The sequence below is a fragment of the Diabrotica undecimpunctata genome, chromosome 7, assembly GCF_040954645.1.
Source record: "Diabrotica undecimpunctata isolate CICGRU chromosome 7, icDiaUnde3, whole genome shotgun sequence".
NCBI classification, from domain to species: Eukaryota; Metazoa; Arthropoda; class Insecta; order Coleoptera; family Chrysomelidae; genus Diabrotica; species Diabrotica undecimpunctata.
The window spans coordinates 64928816-64954813 of record NC_092809.1 but is presented as its reverse complement, the minus strand read 5'-3'; the positions used below and the strand labels follow the sequence as shown (position 1 = coordinate 64954813).

The following is a 25998-nucleotide window of genomic DNA, read 5'->3' as shown; positions in this document are numbered from 1 at the left end:
AGTAAAATCAGCTGCTGAAGAAGGTGACTCCGAATCAGATCCAGAGCCAACGCTATCCACACCTGCATGGGGTCGTCCTTCTAAAGGAAGTTTACCTTTTGATATTCAATATGACCAGACTGATCATAATATCGTTCGCGAAGAGGAGGGACGTAGACGGCGGTGCATACTGCAAAACTAACTCTGTTTATATGTGCGGAAAATGCAAGGTTCACTTGCACGCTGACTGTTTTAGTGCTTTCCATAAAAAATGAGATGCCATAATAACGCTACTTCCATACTACCGTACTACCAAGTAATCACTTTATCTTATATAATTATCTCTCTAGCTCCAGTTATTACTGAAGCTGAGTAAACCAGCTCCAATTACATCTTAGTACATTTTCTGTTATAACTTTGCATTTTATCTTTTTTTGTAAAAATTAACATTTAATAATTAAATTATTTGTCTGTTATATTAAAATGGTACAGCATAGTTTGTACACCATCTTTACTTTGAGAAATTAGTATTGTGTCGTCCTCATGGCAGATTATTTTAAGTCGTTTTCCCCATTCTTCGTTCTTATTTTTTAATATATCATCTATAAGGGCAGAGAAATTAAGAAATACCCTTGTCTTATTCCATTGTTAGCTTCACTTGGCTTAGTTAGTTCTTCTTCTACTTTGTTGTAGTATTCTAATTAATTAGTTCTTCTGCTATATTTTCCTTTAGTTTATTTGTTATCACTTTTTGTTGTCAATTTTATTGTTGTGATTAATAGTGGTGTTTCTTCGTAAATTATTCATCTTTTACTCAATAAAACCGACATAAGAAAAATCAACCTATTCAACATGAAAAACTTTTTTTGAATTTTTTATTAAATTTAACGAGAATACATTTGATAAATTTTATTTTATATTAACCCATTAGCGTCGAGATTATTGATTATTGATTTATTGATTGAATTATTGATTTTGTATTATTTTTTGCAATATTAATAATGAATTTGTGTTTAAATAATAAAAAACTTCATAAAATATTTTTTCTGAGATATTAAGCGTTGCCTTAAGCAACGCTAGGCGCTTATACTACCTAGTTTTTGTTGAAAATAATAAACCAAAAATTAAAACATTTGGAATACATTAAAGTAGGCAATAAAACAAAAATAGAGATTTATTCATAAAAAAAATGTAATTCGGTACGATAAATTATAAAAATGTATACTATCGAGAGTAAAACGGTATAAAACAAGAAGTGCCATTTGATCAGTTCCTCTAATAAATGTGTTATACTTAACGATCAATTTCGGTCTAGAAACGATAATGTTTCGTTTGAGTTTCTGAGAAAATTTTCTTACTTGGTCTACTTTTTGAGTGCCACAGGATGAAGAAATCATTGTTATACTGCATTATCCATCCACCGGACATCTAATTGTCCATCATTTCGTTTAATAGCTGTTTCAAAATTCCTCAACATTTTTTCATAAATTCATTTTTAGGAGTTAATAGACATCCTCTGGGAACTCGGTTTTTGCGACTGGTTCTTATGGCGTTTCAACCACGAAATTTTAAAAATGAAAATAAAGTCATTCTAGAAAACAAATTATTCATATAAATATTTTATCTTAGATGGCTTTCCTTGGCTGACAGTTTTTCGTAGTCATTATTTGATTTTGGATTTTTTCCTTGGTATAAGTCAAAGTTAATCAAATCCCATTTTTGTGTTGACACACCACATTTTGTATCTAAATTTAATTGGCTTTCCTCTAATAAACTGCTTACAGCTATGTCTGCCAAAGTGTTTTTTTAGCATACTTTCATCGTAAGATAAATGTTCTTCCGGTACAAAATTTTTAACACAACTTTTTTTAAGCATGTTCACAAGAGGTCGCATTTTCCATTTCTTGTTATTTTGGTTGATTTTGGTATTATCTGAACAGTGCAAAAACCGGGAAATCTGTAAAAATCGATCTCTTCTTATGGCTTGGATACTGCATGATTTTTTATAACGTCATTATAATCCCAATAATGTCGCTTGAATGGTAATTGATTATACCCATTTATGTATAAAATAGTAATAAACAAACGGATCTCCTCACCTGTTATCTTGGGATCACGACAATTTAAAAATAATGCATAGTGACACCTTTCTTTCACTAAATGTTGGATAAATGCATCATATACAAATTGTTTAAATATTTTCGTTGGAGACATTTGTTCATATTTAGAACAGTCGGGTTTTGGAAATGCCGATGCACGTTTTTTGTCAAAGTCTGCTCCCTTCAGCCATTTCCTTGATTTCGAGGCCCCAAAAGTCTCTCTGAAATCAAATTTTTTACCACTTCAGATTCAAAATGATGGCCAGGAATGTCTTTATTCTGTATAGATACTTCGTTCAAACCAATTCTTTCATTATTTGGTAGTCGTATTTATTATTATATCACTACATAATTACTATATCACTACATACCCTCCTTCATCAACTGAATCCTCGTCCGTGTCTACATTTGTATCTGGAGGTTCTACAAAAATATATTATGTCAAGGGTTGAGCAAGCGAAAAACCCCGACTCATATCAATCATTTAAAATATATTTTGCTAGAAGCATAATCAACACAAATTTATCATATATATAAATAATAAGTTTTATTTATATCGAAATTATGTTACTATCAAATCGTATGCCCATTACATATTTATTTTCAAGTTCTAATACTCGTATTATACTATATTTAAATGCTTCAAACTAACAAACAATACTTATTACTGCAAATAAATACGCATAACTTAGTGTGGGTGATTATGGTTGATGGAATTGACAAGGTCACATCTCTTTTATGGTTGTTTTATGACTTCAATCTCCTCCCAAATACAGGCATGTTTGCTGTTGCTTTAGTTTAAAGCAACGCACGGGTTGCTACAAAGTTCAAATTCAATCAATTGCATGTATGTGCGCGTCCGTGTGTGTGCGCGTTCGTGTGTGTGCGTGTTCCCGTTGGAGGGTGTAATGCGTTCACACAAAAGTGATAATATCGTGAACCCGACCAAATTAAAAAATTAAAAAATGTAAGAGCTATAGATTTGATAGGCCTCGCAATATTCTTTCATTCTTTGTATCAAATACGGAGTAGAAGGGGAAATCCAAATATACAAATAAGTGAAACAATTTACAATGAAGCATTGATTTCATTTGAGGACATGTGCTTGATGATGTCAAACGAGCCATTATTTCAATTAGGCCTGACGGCGCCCAATCGTCTAATGCATAATGCTTTTAACCAAGAGTTGCACCGATAAAAACTGTAGGATATCAACACTTTGAAACAATTAATTAAAAAAAAATCTTCCACTATTGAATGACCAACAGAAGTATTTATTTGATAAACTTATGAAAGTAACAAATGATAAAACAGGAGGGATTTACTTCTTAGATGCACCTGGTGGTACAGTAAAAACCTTTTTGATTTCATTAATATTAGCAACAATTCGCCCACAAAATAAAATTGTACTTGCACTCGCTTTATCGGGAATCGCAGCAATTTTACGTGAAGATGATCGAACAGCCCATTCAGCACTTAAATTGTCATTAAACATGCAAAGCAACGAAACTCCAACCTGAAACATTTTGAAGAACATTTTGAGAAGGCTTTAGAGAGAACCTTACAAGATCTACGGAGGAATCATAACCCATTTGGTGGTTTAATGATTTTATTAGCAGGAGATTGTCGTCAAACATTGCCAGTGATTCCACGATCAACGCCAGCTGATGAACTCAATGCATTTTTAAAGTGCTCCAATTTGTGGAAACATGTCAAGGTGTTACACTGAAGTAAGGATGTGAGTGTCAAGTTGCAAAATGATCAATCTGGAGACATATTCTCTAAACAACTCATTGACATTGGTAATGGCAAATTTCCTTGACTGGTTACCTTGACTGGTTGCATTAACTTTCCTCTAAGTTTTTGTCAGTTAACTCGATCAAAAGATGAACTTATTCAAAAGGTGTTTCCAGATGTTGCTCAAAATTACAGAAACCATGATTGGTTTAGTGAACGGGATATATTGGCTACAAAAGACATAGATGTAAATGAATTAAATTTCAAAATTAAGAACAAATTAAAGGCGAATTGAGGATATATAAATCAGTTGATTCGATTACTAACCAAGATGATGTCGTCAACTATCAGCCTGAATTTTTAAATTCGCTGGATTTACCAGGATTGCCACCTCAGAATCTTCAATTAAAGGTTGGATCGGTAGTTATAATGTTGAGAAATATCAACCAACTGCGTCTTTGCAACGGCACACGGTGAGCGATAAAAAAATTATTGAATAACGTGATAGAAGCAACTATACTGAAAGGAAAGTATAAAAGAGAAGACGTTTTGATACCAAGCATCCCAATGATTTCGACTGATGTACCATTTGAATTTAAACGACTACAGTTTCCAGTGCGACTTGCTTTTGCTATGATCATAAAGAAGTCTCAGCGGCAATCTTTAGGTGTTTATGGTATTAATCTAGAAAACCCATGTTTCTCACATGGTCAATTGTATATTGCCTGTTCCCGTGTTGGAAAACCATTAGATTTGTTTGTATAGACCAGGTAATCAAACAAAAAACATTGTATATCATGAAGCACTACAATAAAAACAGATTTTTGTTAATAATTATGATTTACGTGATTTACAATAAAGCGATTACTGAAAATACTTATATAAGTTTTATTTCATTATTCTTTATTACATCGGTTATTAATCCTACGTTAATAATAATAATATTAATAAATAATTAATTATCTCTATGTTTTGTCATTGAAGCACCCACTTTATAAATATTTGTCACCTTTAAGTTCCCACTATCCTTTTAGATTATTTTTCAATCTGGTTTGAACCTTAAGATCCCCTCTTAGTTTGAAGCCCTCTGGCAGACATCCCATTCGGGGTTTTTAATGGGTTCAAAAGGGTGGCCAAAGTTCGTGGAAGCGAAGATACTTAGGTCAACCGAGCTGACCCTCACACACCGCCTTATCATCATGGTGATGGTTCTGTTCAGGAGAATTAAAGAAATAAACTGCCACATTCCAAATCTATTTGACAGAACGAAGTCTGTCGGGTCCGCTAGTGGGTTAATATAATATCAACCTGGTGGTATTATAAAACAAATATGTCAATGGTATAAACCACTGTAGTTCTTGTGCATAATCTCTGATTATTATCTGCTTTTTTGTTTGCTACCATTTATTTGTTGGTACCACATATTAAAATTTAAATTAAATAGTATTTATATTCTATTAAATTATCATCTTGTAAACTTGTTGTAGATTATATAATATAAAGTAAATAAACATTATGAATATTAATATACGCGTTTGAAGTTTTATACTGTACTATCAACGTAGCCCAAACTAACAGCCTTTGGTTTCCAAATGAGTAACGTACTTCCTGATACTGTTTTATTTTCTACAATCACAAGCTTCCTACATTTCTAACTCCCTACATCTCTCTTTTAATTTACTACGAACATCAAAAAGCTAATCCCCCAGATTGTCATTTCCAAGAAACATTTGAACATATAACAGTCACTCAAAGCAAGTTTGGATTCAATTGGAGAAGTTGTTTCTTTTTGGGGGGAGTTGGTGCTTTGATGAGGTTATACCTCGTTAGTATAAGACAAAATCAAATGAAGGGGGAAAAAGGGCTGTCGTCTGGAATAATGTCAATCGATTTAAGACATAAGCGGAACATCGAGAGGCTTTGGATATTGTTATTAGTTTATAAGTAGAGTCTTTATAGTGTTCACTAACTTTTTTCTTTGTTTAATTAACATTATTCTTAGATTATTACGAGCTTTGTTTTGATCAAAATAAAGATTTTAATATATCTATACTACTCAGGGTTTTGCTGTATTAATTAAGATAAAAAAAATATTTTAGTACGATATATAAACCTAAATTTGATATTGGACTTACAGGACTTTATTAAAAAAATGCCTACAAATTGCAAATTAAATGTTATTAAAAATAGTTGGCCAACCTCAAAAAAGGACTATTCAGTACAAAAATAGTAGAGAAAAGGGTTAAAAGGAGTATGAAAGGACGTCTGTACACTATTTAGTGACAGACATGCCAATTGTCTCAAATTAGCTGCTGGTGGAAAATCAAAATTAATAGAAAATACAGTTAATATGGAATAGTATCAAAACTAATTTTATTCCTTACAGACCCGGTACCCACAATCGTGAGTGTCATAACAAACTACAAAATTAAGAGCAAAATAATTTATAATTTGGTTCAGACCCAAATCGTTCGATTGTGTTATAATGCATAATTTAGTATAATGACTTACGTTTTTATGTCTTATCCCATTGCCAGCTTCAATAGGGTCGGTAAATTCTTCTTCTACTTTTACTTTTATTGTGTTGTTTTGGTAGATATCTTTGATCGTTTTGATTATTCCTAGAGGTATGTCTCTTGCATACAGTAAGTGGATAACGTCTTTTAATTTGACCCGGTCAAATGCCTTTGTAAGATCCACGAAACATAGATATGGCGGTTTGTTGTATTCTAATGATTTCTGTTGCACTTGCCTCATTATAAATATACCATCGGTGCATGATCTCGACCTAAAACGTTGTAGTTCTTCTGCTAGTGTTATAATTTTATTCAATTTATTTGTTATCACTTGGTTGTTAATTTTAGTGTTGTGTTTAATAAATTAATTCCTCTTTCATTTTCCGGGTCCGATTTGTCCCTCTCTTTGAAATAGATATTAGGATGCTTAATCTCCATTCTTGAAGAATTCTGTTTTGTTCTATTATTTTTTGGATTAGTTTTAGTAGTTGTTTGGTCAGATCTGGTCCTCCGTACTTTAGGAGTTCGTTAAAAATATTCTGTCCTCTCCTGGTGATTTTCTATTTTTTAATTTCCTTAATGCTTCCTTTACCTCTTCCTCCTCGATATTTATTTCTTCTTTTGTCGTCACCTCTGGTGTTGGTGGTTCATTATCGTCAGCTTTAGCAAATAGGGATCGAAAGTAGTCTACCTGTTTCCTTCTGAATGTGTTTTGTTTTTATTAGTTCGTTTATCTCTTTTCTTTGTCCTCTGATCATTCTCCATATTTCGTTTTGTGTTCCATAGAAGTCGTGCTGCATCTGTTTTGAAAAACTTTGACAGTGTTCCTTTTTTATTTGTCTAACTAAAGTATTCGTTTAATTTCTGACTCGTTTATAGTGGTTTATGCCTGTTGTGTTTGTTGTGTTCTGTATTGTAAAAAGGTTTTTCTTCCTTTCTTCACATTTTGTATTCACTTCCTCTCTAAACCATGGTGTTCTCTTTTTTGATATATTAGTGTTCGTTACTTTCCATTTTCCAAGTGATTCTATGGCCTAAATATGTGTAAATAAATTAAATCTTTTGGTTACAGGTTCAAGTTCCAAAATTAACCTAGAAGACATACGAGCAAATCCGCATGGAATCTATGACCTTTTGTATGATAATGATTCTGATTTTGAGTTTGAAAATAAAGGCGACGATTAGTGGCAGCCTACACTTAAACCTACGTGTCCTACTTATGAATCAGAAAATAGTGACTCTGATGATGATTACACGATAAATGGAAATGTTGCGTCAACAAGTAATGCTTCAAATCCAATCGCAAAAAAACATGATAATAAAAACAAGAAATGACATAAAAGAGAGTAAACTTTTACGTGAGAGAAAATAACATTTCATCAAATAGATATTTCAAATGACGCAATTGAGGCTATTGGAGTAATATTATCGCTATTTCAGTATTTTAATAAATATTTTTAAAAACGGATGTGGCAGTCCAGTGGGACTGCCGGTGGAAGTTACCCTTCTATACACGCATTCGCCGTTACAAATTTATTTGGGAGTCAATCTGCACAATCATTACATATGTAATTTTATAGGTAAGACATATCAGAAAGAGAAACAGAATTAATAACAACTTACTAACAATGAAGGATTGAATCAATATTTTGATGAAAATATTGTATATTTTTATTTTCATATATGTATGAAAGGAGTTAAATGCAAATTTTTTTTACACATACTCTGCAGTCAAATTCATTGTTTATTTTGTTATTAATATAATAATACAATTGTGTTTTCATCTTGTTCAGCATTTGTGTTTGGGCATAAAATGTTATGAGTATTATTGTAGATATGCTTTTCTCGATTTGAACTGTCTTTTAGCAAAGCAAGCTCCATATACGAACTAGGCTTTTGCTTATATTTAGTACAAGTTAGTTTTCGGTTTTAGAAAAGTCTTCTAATTTTATTTTAAAAAACGGTAAAATGATATTTAAAATACCAAAATTTAGACCTAAAAAAAAACGGGTGTGGCAGTCCAGTGGGACTGCCGGTAGAGGTTATACTTCTATACACGCGTTCGCCGTTAAAAATTTATATAGGAGTCAATCTGCACAATCATTACATATGTAATGCTATAGGTAAGAGAGAGCAGAAAGAGAAAAATAATTAGTTATATAGGTATATGGTGCATCGTTTGCTGTATATAAACATTTGACCTGTAATTGGAGTATATTAAATGAAGGATTGTATCAATATTTTAACGAAAATATATATTTTTATTTTTATATATGTATAAAAGGAGTTGAATGCAAAAAAAAAATTTACACATACTCTGCAGTAAAATTCATTGTTTATATTGTTATTAATATAAAAATTACAATACAATAAATACACTGCAACATAATTCAATATAATAATACAATATAAATTATTTTATTTTAAAATTTATGTTTTTTGCGTATATTACATATATTTAATAAGATTAACGTGAGGTTTTTAAATATTTCAAAAATAAAAAAGGAAATTCATAATTGAGATTCGAACTCACAACCACCAGCGTATGAACCAAACACATAAAGGATTTGCCAATTAGACATGACACTTACGGATTTCAAAATTGACAGTTCTCGGTAAAACAGTGATTATTATGAAATATAAAAGCCTAAAATAATTATAAACGTTTAATTTTAAATAATACAAAACATATCACATAAGTAATAATATTAATACATATTATATTATATATAATATTATATATATATATATATATATATATATATATATATATATATATATCTATATATATATATATATATATATATATATATATATATATATATATATATATATATATATATATTTATATATATACAATATTATATAATAATATATATAATATTAAATATATATACAAAAGGAACATTTTTATTCTCGAGAGAGGAAGAGAGAGAAAATATATCTTCTGTCTCTCTCTTACTTATTATCTTACATATGTAATGGTTTTACAGATTCACTCTCATGCAAATTTCCAACGCCGACCGTGCGTATAGAAGCATAACTTCAATAATATCATATAAATTAAACTGCCATATTAATAAGTATTTAAAAATGACAATAATATACATAAAAAAAATACACTACAATACAGTGCAACATTATAATAATACAATACAAATTAAAATGCAATATCCATAAGTATTTAAAAATGACAATAATGTAATAATATTAACAAAAAAGTCCTCCCCGACTGGGAATCGAACCCCGGTCTCCCGCGTGACAGGCGGTGATACTGACTACTACACGACAGTTCTGGATCATACAGTGATTTATTGAGATTATTATTTTGAAATACAAAAGAATAATATAATTATGAACATTTAGTAAATATTACAAAAAATATCACATAAATAATAATATTAATAAATATTTTATTAAATGTATAATATTATATGTATATATATATATATATATCTTTATATAATATATATAATATTAAATTATATATACAAAAGGAACATTTTTATATTCGAGAGAGGAAGAGAGAGAAAATATATCTTCTGTCTCTCTCTTACTCATTATCTTACATATGTAATGATTTCACAGATTCACTCCCATACAAATTTCCAACGTGGAGCGCGCGTATAGAAGTATAACTTCAACAAGCATTTTTTGATTTGGCCGCAGTACGTACAAATCTATACTACGTACACAAAAATGGTAATCTAATAAAACCACATGTAACTTCCGAGGAAATTAAAAAGTTTTTTGGAATGCATGCAGTTATGGGATGCATCAAATGTCCAAGAACACGTATGTACTGGCAATCAAGATTTGGACTTTCTGTTGTAGCTGATACGATGTGAAGAAATCGTTTCTTATTAGACTCCGCACAAACTTCCATGTTAAAGATGAAAACAGAGTCTCCAACGAAAATAAAAACAATAATAAATTGTGGAAAGTTTAAGCTATGATAGATTTTATTAGATAAAGTTGTAGGGAAATTGAAAGACCATAGTAAATTATTTAATTAATGAACAAATGACACCATTTTTAGGCAGATGTGAACCAAACCAGTTCGTCAAAAAAAAACCTAGGCCCGTGGGTTAAAAAAATCTACTTCGAGAGGTATTGTGACGGACTTCGAAATATACCAAGGCAACACATATGCATTCGCAAAATTTAAGAATTGTGTCCTAGGCTTCTTTGTCATATTACATTTCGCAAACACTTTACCAAAAGGGAGTCATATATTTTTTGACAGATATTTCAATTCTGTAACATTAATGGAGGAATTAAATAAAATTGTAGTGTATGAAACGAGTACAGATATGATGAACAGAGATTACAAACACCTGCAGTCTTCAAAAATGACAAAGAAATGCCTAGAGCAGAATCTGAACAATTTACTAGATGTAATAGTCTAATGAGTCTTGTTAAGTAAAAAGACAATAAAGGCGTCCTGATGTTATCTAATACACTTAGTATTGAGCAAAAAGCCGTAGTAAAAAGATGATGTAAATCTGAGAAAAGTTTTGTCGAAGTATCATGCCCTAATATTGTTAAAACATACAATCAGAATATGGGTGTGGTCGATATATGCGACCAAATGATGAACTTATATAAAACATATTTCATAACTCGTAAGTGGCCATTTAAATAATCCTACATTTTTTTTATTGTCGTATTGCCAGATTCCAGTATAGGCCTAAGAATATATCCATTGAATTCTGACAGGCAATGGTGGGGGATATCTTTTTTTGACTTCTACGTCACGGAACAAGATACGCTGGCATCTTTCGGCCGAGTAAAATACTAGACCAGAAGACCCCAGGGTCGCGCCGGATTAACCGTGTTCCGGCTAAAACCTTAAACACCGTTCCAGAGAGGAGATCTTGCCACTCAATGAACAACTAAAATAAAAAAACTAAAAATTTATAAATAACCATACCTGTTACCGTAAATCAGAAAATGTTTCAGACGTTAGGCCATAAACTAATAATAATAATATTAACCATAATAATAATATTAACCATGAATTTTGTGGGTGTACCGACGCATTCTTCGTATATCCTGGACCGAACATGTCACCAACACAGAGGTAATCCAAAGAATCGGAAAGGAGAAAGAAATCGTGAATACAATTAAACAAAGAAAGCTTGAATATCTAGGCCACATATTGAGACACGATAAGTACCGTCTACTGCAATTGATTGTCCAGGGAAAAATAGACAGTAAGCGAGGGCCAGGCAGGAGAAGACACTCGTGGCTCCAAAATCTGAGGAAGTGGTTCGGGCTCACATCGGTCGAACTATTCAGAAGCGCCGCAAATAAGATCAGAATTGCCATGTTAATAGCCAACGTTCGCAACGGACAGGGCACTTGAAGAAGAAGAAGATGAATTTTGTAGAACACCGGGGGATTTTATCTTCTCCTCCTGACGTGTTGCTCACTGCCTGTTGGGGCAGTACCTTCGATCTGGTTCTAATTATATCTATTAATTAATTAAAATGTGTTACCTTACATTTGGCGATCACACTTCCCGTATTACACTTTAAAAAACATCTTACTACTTGAGAAACTTTATTTTGCGTTAATTGAACATTGTGTGTTGAAAAATGAGCGAATTAATTTTTTATTAATCAAATGTGACAGTGACACAATGACTGATGTTTTTTTTCTAATAAAATTGAGAAGAGAATACGTGATAATCTCGCAATTATGTGCAAAGAGTATATGCAACATCTATCGTGCATTCTCGGGTACAACTCGACTTAAAACTAAAAGTAGTATTTTTTAAAAAAGGGTGTTCGTCATTTGGATCATAATTTTAGGTTGCGCTACGCAACATAGTCCCCCTCTTGATGTGAACGCATCAAAAAAAAATATTTATGTACAATTTGAAGAAAGGTATAACTAATCTAAAAAAACTATTAAAATTCTTAAAGGTGAGTCATAGGAAGAGGACACAGTTTAGCAATAGAGCGAACGTATAACCCTTCAGGAGTTCTGACCTTAACAACTCTTACCTTGTTGTCCTTTCCCGGATATGTCTCAACTACCCGTGCTATAGGCCATTTGAGAGGAGGCGAGTTTTCGTCCTTAAGCAAGACGAGATCATCAGGCTTTATGCCTACCTGAGGAGTGAACCATTTAGGTCTATTTTGAAGCCTATTAAGATAATCGCGAGTCCAAACCTTCCACATATGCTGCTGAATTCTTGTGCATTTATTCCACAAAGACAATTTATTTTCTTGAATATCAGAGAGATCTAATTCAGGATAAGACATTAAGTTAGATCCAATAAGGAAGTGCCCGGGAGTAAGAAAGGAAAAATCGGACGGGTCGTCTGAGGGCGCACAGATAGGGCGTGAATTGAGCACTGCTTCAATCTGCGAAAGTACAGTGGATAGTTCTTCGAAAGTAAAATTGGAGTTACCCATTATTCTTACGAGATGATATTTGAAGCTCTTTATGGCAGCTTCCCAAATACCACCGTGGTGTGGTGAGCGTGGAGGGATAAACTTCCATTGAATTTGACATAAAGTAGCGAAAGAGCGAATAGATTCAGAAGTATCACCTTTGAGAAGCAACTCATAAAGTTCTTTCAATTAATTTTTCGCACCTAGAAAGTTGGTGCCATTATCGCTGAAAATGATACTCGGATTACCCCTTCGGGCGATAAATCTTTTCAGAGTCAATAAGAACGCTTCAGTAGAAAGACTGGAAATTAATTCCACATGCACGGCGCGAGTAGCTAAACATACAAACACTGCCATATAGGCCTTAGTAAGGGGAGCTCTCTTGAGTTTAGAGGTCTTGATTGGAAATGGACCACCAAAATCAACTCCAACGTTTATAAATGGACGTGCAATTTGAACTCTTTCCCTCGGGAGATTAGCCATGATTTGGGAAGCGACTTGTGCGTTAAAACGGTAACAAGTGAGACAATTTTGTATTATACGTTTGATTTGTCGAAGACCATCAAGAGGCCAGAATTTCAATCTAACATTGGACAGTGTATTTTGAGGGCCAGAATGTAGAAGTCTTCGATGTTCTCGGGTAAGTAATAAATTGACAATATGTGATTTTGAGGGCAACAGTAGAGGGAATTTCTGATCATAAGAAACATCTGAAAAGAGAAGACGACCGCCTACTTGTATCATTTGAGACGAATCTAGAAAGGGATTCAATTTACGAATAGACTTATCGTTAAGCAGACGATTATCCATTAAAAATTGGATTTCCGAACTGAAGAAATGAGACTGGGTCAATTTGATAATCATTAACTCAGAACTAGAGAGTTCATTTGGAGTGAGAGGACCTGTACGTCTATGAGACTTAGCTCTTACATTGTAAATAAAACGAATGCAGTATGCAAAAGCTCTCTGAAGTCGAGTGAAACATGAAAATTTGCAGAGGGCATCATACACTTGTGAATCTGGTTTTCTGATTAGATGAGTAACCCTTTTGAGTTCAGGCAGTTCATCAACATTAATACTCGAAGGACCATTATATACAAAGAGGTTGAAATCAAAGTGTGGATCTGAACAAAATTGAGGACCATTAAACCAAAGATCACAATCAAGCAACTGCAAGGGTGTAGCACCACGAGATAATATATCCGCAGGGTTGTCTTTCGATCGTACATGTCTTCATGTATGGTTGGAGGTGAGTTCTTGAATTTGAGTTACTCTATTGGCTACAAAGGTAGACCAACGAGAAGGGTGTGAATTAATCCATGCGAGGACGACTTCGGAATCTGTCCATAAATTGACAGAATTTATCTGAGATTGGGATGGAATCAAGACAGAAAGTATCTTCGTAAGAAGATTAGAGAGTAATAATACTCCTAGAAACTCTAATCGAGGAAGAGTCACAATTTTTACAGGACTAACACGACTCTTTGAGGAGATTAGATTGCAAGAGATAAAGCCATTTTCATGTGATGTTCTTAAATAAACGCAAGCACCATACGCGCTAAGACTTGCATCCGAAAACCCATGTATTTGAGTACTTGTTACATTGCTAGAATTTTGCAGCAACCTAGGAATCTTGAGATTGGAGAGGTGAGGAAGTGTTTGTAAAAATAGATTCCATTGTGTAAGCAAATTTGGACTGAGGTGGTCATCCCAATTCGACCTTTCTAACCAAATCTTTCTCATAATTAATTTAGCAGATACCACTACAGGGTTAATCAATCCGATAGGGTCATAAATGGAAGCAATTAAAGAAAGAACTTCTCTTTTTGTATAGGTATCCTTAACGGTAACCTTTGGCACAAGAACTGAAAAATGATCGGAGTGAGAATTCCAACATAGGCCGAGAATTTTGTTCGTGTTATTTTCAGGATTGATTACATAACTAGCTTCATTAGAGATATGAGAAATACCTGCGAGAAATTCAGGTGAGTTTGCACACCATTTATGAAGCGAGAAACAAGCGAGGTTCAAACATTCGGTTAATTGACGATGAATTTCGAAGAGTGTTTCAAAATCGTTACAGCCATACAGCACATCATCGATATAACAGCAATTTAAAAGAGCATCACTAGCCAAGGGAAATTTGTCGGAATGTTTTTGAGCTAATTCCTTAAGACATCTAGTGCTGAGAAAACCGGAGTTATTTAATCCATAAGTGACAGTTTCAAAATGAAAACATTTCAAATCCTCTTGAGGTGAATCACGCCATAAGATGTTCAACAGAAATACCTGTTCGGGATTTACTCGAATTTGTCTGTACATATGACGTAGATCTGCTACAATACAGTATTTAAATAATCTAAAATTTATCAAAATATCGAATAATTCGCGTTGTACCGTATAACCAGGAAGCATTATGTCATTAAGACTTAGATTTGAGGTAGTTTTCATACTGCCATCAAAGACAACACGCAACTTATTTGTTACGCTATCCTTTAAAACGCAATGGTGAGGAATAAAGTATTTTAAATCAGAGTGAATATTTCGAGTGGAGAGAGGCACATATCTGCAATGTCCAAGTGCAATATATTCATGAAGAAATTGTTTATACTGTGCGTATAATTGATCTGACTTGATCAGTTTCTGTTCGAGGTTTAGGAATCGCTTCTTTGCGAGGAAAAACGATTCGCCCAATTTTTTATATTCGTTGGGAGATTTGAAAGGGAGATCTACTTGGAATCTACCAGATGATAATATTTTAAGTGACGATTTAAAAATATCTTCGGCTTGTTGCTCCGAAGGAGTTAGGATTTTTGGAGTACAAGTAGAAGACGAGATTTCTTCTATTTCCCAAAACGACCGTACGAGTGAATCGGTATTTTGAGTTTGAACGAACAAGGATACTTCATTTCGAGGTTGAGTATTTTCTTGAATGTTAAGTATAGAATATGAGTCAATTGACCCAGATGATTGAGGTACATTTCCACCTACAAGATAACCGAGATGAGTATTTGTTAAGGTAGGAAGATTAGGGCCTAATTTTATTAACCCGTAAGTAAGTAAGTCGAAATAAACATCTGCTCCAAGCAGCATTTGAACTTCGGCAGGAGTACAAAATTCTGGATCAGCTAGGTGAATGTTTGGTGGAATTTTGAGAGCATTAAAATCCAATGTAATTTGAGGGTGCTTACAAGTGATGGTTGGGAGAATCGCACAAGAGAGTGTAAAATGTTTTGTGGGATTAACATTTGAGAAAATATTTAAATCCACCATTTTATTCGACGTCGAACAGATTTCGGATATTCCAGAAATTTGAAGACTTTTTGTGTAAGGAATACATTTCAAGCGACTTGCTAATTCCTCAGTGATAAACGAAAGCTGACTAGCTGAGTCTGTAAGGCAGCGAACCTTAACGGGATTATTATAAGAATCATAAATTGTAACACATGCTGTTTGGAGTAGAACCTCCTTTTTGCCTGATTGTGTAGAGAGAGATGATGCTCGGTAGACATCATTAGACTGAGATTGATTTGCTATTCGTGGGATTGCAGGTGAACTTGAAGTTTCGCTTTGAGTATTGGGATCACGAGATACATTAGAGTGAGTACGAGAATTTGGAGTATCATGCATATTGTGAGACTGGCGAGTATTTTGAGAATTATGATTTTCTTGTGAGTCTTGAGAGTGACGAGTGTTTTGGAAATGAGTGTTTCTAGTGGGTAGACTACGAGAATCTTGATTTGTTCTGAAACGAGAACTATTTGAGTTATGAGTAGAAGCGTTAGAGAAGTGGAGCAATGTGTGATGTCTCCTGTTACATTTAGCGCAATTTGACGCAGAGGTACATGAGCTTGCTGAATGACCACTAGCCAAGCAGTTGAGACACGCTTTCTTTGCCTTGACCGTTTGAAAACGCTCATCTTCAGACATATTTAAGAATTCCCGGCAAGTGTATATTTTATGGGAGTTATTTTGACATAAGAAACATTTAAAATACTGATTATTACTACTATACTGCAAATTATTGCTAACTGTGTTAAGAGAAGTAAAACGAGAAGGTTGTTTTTGTTTCGGAGAATGAGAGTATTCAGGAACAAGATTTTCGAGAATTTTGCATTTTCTTTCAATAAATTCAAGGAACTCCATTAAACTTGGGAGTTTGTTTATATTACGCTCGGTTTCAAATGATCTTTTAGTATTATAGTCTAATTTTTGAGTAAAGAGATTGATGAGAATTAAATCAGTGAGTTGATTCGAGATGTTGAGGTTTTCTAAGGCAGCGAGATGGCTTTTAATTTGAGTTAAGAAATCCCTTAGAGCATGTGCATTGGGTTTTGTAATGAGTGGAGCATTTAATAAACTGTTCAAATGACTGTTTACTATTAAATATTTATTTTCAAATCTATTGCATAAATTTTGTATTGCAATTTCAAAATTGGAATCAATTATTTCTAGATTGTCAATTAACTTTAACGGTTCATTCCTTAACACTGATTTGAGATAAATAAGTTTTTGAGCATTAGATAACTGTTTATCATTTGTTATTAATTTGGTGAAAACATCAAAAAAGCTGGGCCATTCTGAGATTTCGCCCGAGAAAAAAGGTATTTTTAATTCTGGCAACTTTACATTTTGAATTGTGCTAACAGATGGTATTACATTTGTTACAATAGGTTGAGTTTGAACTGGTTTTGCAGATAATTGCGTGATTTTCTCGTACAAATATGAATCTAAATTATAATACTGTTCTTCAACTATGTCTCTATCTGAACAATATTTATCAAAATCTTTTAATTCAAGTTCCTTTTGTAGGTTGAGATACTCGCGATAAGTTTCATTTAATACATTTTTGCGTGCAATATATTGACCGCAATCTAAAACTACATTTTGGTTTTTTGAGACAAATGTTTGAATTCTAGTAATACAAGCTTTAGTATGCCCTCTCAATTTTATAATTTTTGCAACATCAGTCATTTTGAACGTGAGAAAAAATAATACAAATTTTAAATACAACAAGAGATACTTAGTATCATGAACTAAATAATATTACCATAAAAATCTACTTATAATCACTGCGAATCTAAAATCTAAAAATAAAATGACATGCGACGATGCAAAAAACAATTCGTAAAAGTTACAATAAATGATCAAACCGCACATTAAGTCCAACCGCGACCTCACATAAACTCCTTATCCCTTGCAAGTGTCGATGTCGATATACCGGCCTCCCGGCGCTAATAGAACAACCTTGGATCCTGGAACCGCCAAAACTCCAATGTGTGTATATGAGAGAATAAAAACTATGTCTTTTCTTTGCGAAGAAATGAGGAAGCGAGTGATGTTTTTTACGAATAGTGTGAGAAAATCTTGAGTACTGCGTGAAAACGCCTTTGCAGAAACGAGAGATGATCGCCCTCGTGCTATAATTAATGAAAATTTAGCTTCCAGCTTTACATAAACGGGAACAGTTGCTGTATCCGGCTCGTTAGGAACATGTAGAACACCGGGGGATTTTATCTTCTCCTCCTGACGTGTTGCTCACTGCCTGTTGGGGCAGTACCTTCGATCTGGTTCTAATTATATCTATTAATTAATTAAAATGTGTTACCTTACATTTGGCGATCACACTTCCCGTATTACACTTTAAAAAACATCTTACTACTTGAGAAACTTTATTTTGCGTTAATTGAACATTGTGTGTTGAAAAATGAGCGAATTAATTTTTTATTAATCAAATGTGACAGTGACACAATGACTGATGTTTTTTTTTCTAATAAAATTGAGAAGAGAATACGTGATAATCTCGCAATTATGTGCAAAGAGTATATGCAACATCTATCGTGCATTATCGGGTACAGCTCGACTTAAAACTAAAAGTAGTATTTTTTAAAAAAGGGTGTTCGTCATTTGGATCATAATTTTAGGTTGCGCTACGCAACAAATTTCATAACCATAAATTTCAGATACCTGGCTCAATTTACTTCTCTGTCCTCCTGCTCCTTTTTCTTCATAACTCCAGAAATTAGACAGTGTACTTCTCTTCATTTTTTCTATCCTCTCAACATCATGTTTACAACGTTTCTTTCATCCAACCCGAAACTCATTCGTCTCTCTAAATCTCCCCTCTCATTTGCCCATCTCTGGCAGTTAAAAATGTGGGCGGGAGCGTCCGGTACCCCACAAACAGTACTTTTTGAAGGTGCCAAAACTAACATGTCCAGTCAGAAACTGCGTCAGGAAGTAGTCTAGTTTCCTGAACTTATATTCTCACCACGGCCTTAGATCGGGAATAAGCTCCTTCGTCCACCTTGCCTTTCCGCTATCACTCGCTCATTCTCTCTGCTACTCTACTATCGTTCTTTCTCTCTCATTTTCATCTATATTTACATCCATCCTCCTCGCATACCCCCTTGCTCGCTCTTAGCACAACAAAACGATCGGTATCACCGCTCCAATGACATATAGAGCCTTATTTGAAACTGTTCTATATGCGCTAGATACCCTGAGGAGCATTCGCCTTTGCGAAGTCTCCATCAGCTTAGCTTATTTCGCAGTATTTAGTACGCTACACCACACGGGGGCAGCGTAGGTTACCACCGACTGGAAAACTCCATTTAACACCTTTCTTTTGGTGCTACCTGAGCCTCCAATATTTGGCAGCAGCCATATCAACGCCTCCAGATTTCGGTTCGCCTTCTCTACCGTATTTTGGATGTGTACTCCGAACCTTAGTCCTTCCGACAACCATACTCTTAGATACTTAATCGATTTAACCGGTGTAACCTCCACACCTTCCACTATAAAGCAAAGAGAGAAATTTTCCCGGCTCTCTTTGAGAACTAACACCTCAGTTCTCTGAGGCGCTAGCTGTAGATCGTTCTCTCTGATCCACCTACTAATGCGACGCAGGGCTGTGTTAGTCGCATTAGCCATGTCCGTTTTCTGACTCGCCTTCGCATCTAGTACAAGATCATCGGCATAAGCTACAAAATTGCATCCCCTTGGCATCTGTAGCCTCAACACCCCATCGTACAGGACATTCCAGAAAATGGAACCTAACACTGAACCCTTCGGAACACCCTGCGACAAACTGATGCTGGTATCTTTTTCTCTTATTGACCTGTCACTAAAGTATCTGTCAATTACATTGACCAGGTACTCACTAACAGCCAATTATTTCAGCCTGGACATGATTTTGTCCCATGATGCCATATTAAAGGCATTATTGACGTCAAACAGGATAAGAGCCACCCATCTCTTTGTATCCTGCGTAACTAAAGAGGTTACTTCTGTGACTGCTTCTATGGTAGACCTTTTAGCCCTAAGACCATATTTGCGGTCGCTAAGCGCATGCTTTTCTTCTAGCTCTCGCTCAAGACGGCCTTTTACAAGCTGTTCCTACACTTTAGCTATCGAACTAAGAAGGCTAATTGGCCGAAATCGTACCTCTTCCTCTTTACCTCTACCTTTCGTGATAAGGACAACCTTAGCTTCTTTCAACATTGTTGGAAACTGCTGTTGTTCAAGCAGTTTGTATAGCAATCTCAGGAAAACCTGCAGGTATCTTAGTGCGGCGAGTCTTACTGTCTCCGGCATGACTCCATCTATGCCATGAGCCTTTCGGATCTTCATCCGTTCAACAGCCTCGCCGAGTTCCAACTCAGTAAAAGGTTCCGCATCTACGAAACCAATAACCCTTTCACGCTTATCTTATTATTCGATTTAGCATTAGTAAACAGTTGGATGGAGTATATTAGTGACTGTAGGGCTAATGTTTCTCACAAGAAAGATATAATGGATTTTCTGTCATTCAGGATAGCTTTGGAAGAGTTTTTGATTGGAGGTTTGAGACCTAAAAGAAGTAATAACACAGAAGGGGCAGGGAGCGAAGACGAATAAAATAAAGAGAGTTTGGGAGATCTTAAAAAAAAAATGAAACGATTTCCGGTTAAATCGCCTGAACAAGATAAACGTTACGATGGTTATGAACATTGGCTTCTGAAAAGCCCACTTTTTTGTTGGTTGGAAGCTTGCCAAAGCCGTTCACTCATACGTTGTAGTAAATATAATTTTTACTTATGTTTAAGTAAAAACATTCTTTTAAAGCATTTTATACGCGATAGTTTTAAGTAATATATGTTTACGTTACGTGTTAAGATGTTCAATATATCTGCTGTCAATATTTTTGAATAAAATATTTTAATATAGTCTTTATTTCTTTATTTTACTCAGAAATTTTTAAGTCCCAGAGTATACAATTGTGACTACCTTAGAATTGTAATGGTGTTTCCTTATGAAACGAAGGCACACAATTGTGAGAGTCCTTAAAAACGTCCTGAAGGTCTTTAAAACATTCTGAAAAAAATTTAATGTCATTTTCAACCCAAATACAGTAAAAACAAGACATTGGTATTCTTCTGCAAAGCCTTATCTTATCGTGGATCTGTAAGGGTTTATACATAGCCTCGTACAAAGAGAAAGAGTGAATGATCAAGTTAAAGGGAAATATTTAAGCCATATAAATTTTCTAAAAAATATCTTGTTTCTAAAAAATAAGAGGGTAGCATCATCAGAAAATTGTCGCAATGGGACTTCAAATCATCTCAATTATCAATAAACTTTAAAAGCCAGAAGAACGGGGATCATAGAACTATTGGTAGTAGAAGGAAAGATAAAAGGACGAAGACCAAAAGGAAAATCTCCAACACGATGGGAAGACCAAATGAAGACTTTGGTGTAAAAATCCCTACATGAAGCCGTGCATATGGCACAAGATTGCAGACAATGGAAACAGTAAGCTAATCATATTTAGAGTATCACCACGCCATTACAAGAGCTCAAGAAATGAGGAGCAGGTTCTCAAAAAATAATGTCTGTTGTGGTATACTGAACGAGCGAATTATTGGTCCTTTTTTCTTTGAAGAAAACATGAATTCAAAGAAATTTTTAGAACTTATAAATACCGCATTGTGAGATACTATTCCTTAGCTTCCACTTAACGAACTATTGAATTTTTGTATCCAGTTAGATGAATGTTCTATTTATTACACCATAACAATTAAGAAACGGTCAAATAAAATTGTAATCCGTTGACAGATTGTATAGATTTTACAAATGATCTTACATTGTTCTTCGCCAAAGAGGCGTAAGCTTTTACATTTTGTTGTAAGTAGAACTGGAAGTTTTTGGCAGTAACTTTCTCGGATCTAGTAACTTTTTAGCTATTTTCCATATCAACACCGAAACTTCTGTCTCCATGCAAAACATCAAAAGAATGCGGACTTATTCAATGTTTTGAGATATACAGGCTCAAGGAGGGGATACTCACGTTAAAATAAGATGTATCTAATAATATTGAGTATTCAGGTAATTTCTCCTCTCCCATAGAACTTACTTTAATAGAACAGGTACTTTAATTTAGTGACGAGTTTATTGATGTGTTCATTCGAAACTCACTTGCCTAGTATGCTTTTTGCGCCTAGAAAAAGTACCTAGTTACTTAAAGTTACAGTTTAAGAAGGTAGTACTAAATAGACTCACTGCATATAAATGTTATTATATGATGCATACCTCTGGTAATAAATTTTCATTCTTTTCGTAGGAAAAAGAGACTGTATTTTTTTTAATAGCTGTACATATAAGTTTGTAACTTTAAGAACTTTTATTCATTAGAATTAGATTATTCATTTTGATGGAATAAAAAAAAACAAATCTAACCTAATTTTATGATGAACGTGTAACCTGACAAAAAATAACCACACCCTTATCGCTTGTTGGTTGACGACTGAGGCACAATAGAGCTTGAACTTTGTTTTAAAATAATAGTTTAACTGACAAACGATGTCGTGTTATTTGATCTCTTAGAAGCTAGAAAATATGTTGTGTTTTGTAATAAAGAATTAACCGACTTTTTGTGGCGCTTGATTCGTTATTGCCCTTAAAAGATGCGGATTTTCGTTTTAGACAATGGATTATATCGTTGATTGAATAATCCAAATTTGGGTTATTCAATCAACGATTATATACTATTATTGGCGCTTGATTTGATAGTCCAGTTTTTGTCGTAAGAGTTTTTAATTTTTGAAAATTAACTCGGTTTTTAATTCAATATTACAAATCATAATTTGAGATTTTTCTCAATAAAATAACAAACGTCGCTTAATACAGGTTGTGAAAAACCGCTTTATTTTGTACTTTTTACAAAACACTTATTTTTATACATAGATTTGCACTCTATCTGCTAGATGGCAATATTATCTTGGTTTTAATTTTTGGCGCTAAATCCGCTATTACATAACGTGGTCCAGTTTAAAATAAGTTTATTAAAGTTTCAATTTCCAGTTCCAAAGTAGTTCTCAAAATACAAACCAATCATGATTGTTTTGTGTTTTGTTAATCGTTGTGTATTATTTGACTAGCGACTCTTTAAATGGCTTTGGTTTATATATTATTAAAACGACCATCAACTATTGATACACAACGATGTCTAAAAGGACAAAATTTGTCCTTTTTTGTCCAAAATTTTGGACATACTATATTTAATATTGTATATCCAAAATTTATGTTTTCAGAAATATTAATTTGAAAGTTTACGTTAACCTTGACAAACCGTATATCTTTTAAAAGTAATTAAACTACAGTTAAGTTCGTGTTACACCTTTTTTTATATATTATTCAATTTTATTTCTATTAGGGGTAAATTTTAATCACATTTAACAAGCTAACAGTAATCCTGTGTATGGACATACAATACGATATTTGAAGTAGAATATGGACATACAATATATCATTATTTCCACACTGCAATTGTGAAAATATCATAAAATCAGGTTTAGAATAAAACTAGTAACTAATAATACTAGTACAAATGAAATTTTTATTAACGGAAAAACATGCATAAAGTCAAACACAATTAAAACTTAGTCTGTTTTGTATTCAGAATCACTTGGAACAATATATTTAGCCTCTACAAAATTACCTTCTCGCATAAGAAACACAGAAGGTCATGCATGCTTTTTTTTGATTGGATATTGGCAAAACACTGTTATACTGTTGTTCATGATGTACATCATGGACATTTTCACAGTGTTTGTGTGTTCTCGTTAGGTGTGTACCTATGTCGCCTACGTTTAATTTTAAAAAGTCGTTACTTGTAACATCATACTTAAACAAAATGGTTGTCGGATCTGTCTTTGTAAAACTTAACCATTTAATTTGCACCATTTCACTTGATTTCCGTTGGTGTCACAGATAGTACTTACCATAATCTTAGAAGCTAACTCCTTAAAATGATAGAAATTGGAGTATGTGAGATGGTTAACAATGTAGGGACGAGGTTTTAGCCTTGACATTTGTATTAAAATACCCCATTCACGGGGGAGTACACTTTCTTATTTTTTCGAGCACTTTCTATGGTAGCGTGCATCGAATCCACTTCTAAGATCTATTATTTGATGATTATCTATTTTAGCAACGGCATACATCATCGCAGCAGTAACATACTTGTTGCGGTTTTGTCTACCGCAAGTATTTAAAAATAAGGAAACATGTGTAACAGTATTGGGTAAAGATTGCAAATATTTCAGCAAACAACTTCCAATTTCAGCTGATCCTTTTTTGCCTTGTGTCTCGTCTCATAAATATGAATAACCATCTGCATTGGAAGCGTCAAAAATTGTAAAATTGTAGACGGAAAGTTTACGTCTGTAGAATATTTGGCTATAACCAGCATAAGGCCCATTTAGTATCGATTGTAAGTTAAATGTAATTTTTGAAATGTTTTACCTTTATTGTCGACGGCTTTCTGTTTATCAGCTGCTTTCATTTCCATTTCACTTTTTTCTTTTGCTTTATGTACCTCCCACTGACTTTGTAATTCTGTTTTATCGGTAGCACTATAAACGTTACATATTACACATTGATCTTTTTTTGGTTTATAAAATGACAAAGGTCATCTAAATACATTATACTTAACAGGTGGTACATTATTTTTGGGCAATGGTCCGTGCAGTATGAACGATAAATCACACTGATATTTAGCTCACTTGACAGATAATGCCTCATAGTCTCACGACGATAATAATGGAATGCCATTCAAGGAAACATCTCAATATGAGTCTTGATATGACGAGCCTACTCAGCGGATATTGCATTCAGAGCTGGTCTTCCTTTGCGATGATCAAAGCTGACATAACCATCACTGTCTTCATGATAATGCAGTTTCAACTACTTGAAAACTAAATGTAAATGTAGCACAAAAATATTTTTGGCACACCCTTACACATTTATTAGAGACACTCAGTAAATAATAATAACGACTATGATTTCTAGTTTTTTTTCTTTCATTGCGATTTCTTTCTCTGTCAATGTTTTTCTCTTCGAGTAAAGAGCAAATAAAAATTTTTTGCTTTGCTGAATAAGTAACATTTAAATATTCTTGGCAAATGAATATTTGTCTTTCTCGAGGTATGCTAATGCTACATTTAAACGTACAGTTGTCGCAATTAACAATACGTGGTAATTTAGCTTTTACTGTTACCCCTTGTCTGTTTACATATTCTTTGCCAGCCACTCGTAGCAACTTCATCTTATTTTTTTTTTCTATAATTCTGGTTTGGCTACTAGCCTGCGTTTTCTTTTTCTTTGTGCTAAACCGTCTATGCTGTAAACTACAGGAGAAAGTACTTGACGATTTTTTGTATCATGTGTTCACGAAGCTGAACTACTAGTATTTTGGTCAGAAGGGAGGTCGGTAACGACTCGTCGACATTACACTCTGATAGTCGTCTTTTATAGGAAATCCCTGTCAATGTATCTAAATAAATCGTCTTATTCTCATTTTTTAGATCTGTAACAAAATTCATGCTATAGTTTTTAACATTCGTCACTATAATCTATCCAATACAAAATATTCATAATCCAACCACTTACTATTTCTTGCCATCTGAACTATTCGCTTTCCTCGGCATTTTATTTTTATATTTCGAACACTACACACTGGTTTAATAATTACGTATGTCACAGCTTAAGTCGATATACAACACTGGACTGGAACAGAATGACAAGACAAATTTCTATGAGCACAGATTGCTATTTAAAAAAACTTAAACCACTCTCACACTTAATCGCTACCTTTGCACAGACGCGTGCAACACGTACTAGAGGCTGACGAGCCTCCAATATTGTGGACAAATATTGTATCTTTGGACATATAATAAAAGAGTCGTTTCGTTCTGAATTTTGTGATCGGCACAAATATTGCAT

At 33.7% G+C, this 25998-nt stretch overlaps 1 protein-coding gene across 1 annotated transcript in view; it reads right to left on the bottom strand.

The window, feature by feature from the left end:
• LOC140446792 (ficolin-1-like) overlaps positions 1–22415 on the bottom strand; it is a 216639-nt gene extending 194224 nt beyond the window's left edge. Inside the window, exon 1 of the mRNA XM_072539381.1 lies at positions 22410–22415. The gene's annotated coding sequence lies outside the window, so the exon portion shown is untranslated. The remainder of the gene's footprint in view (positions 1–22409) is intronic.
• Positions 22416–25998: the final 3583 nt, after the last annotated feature.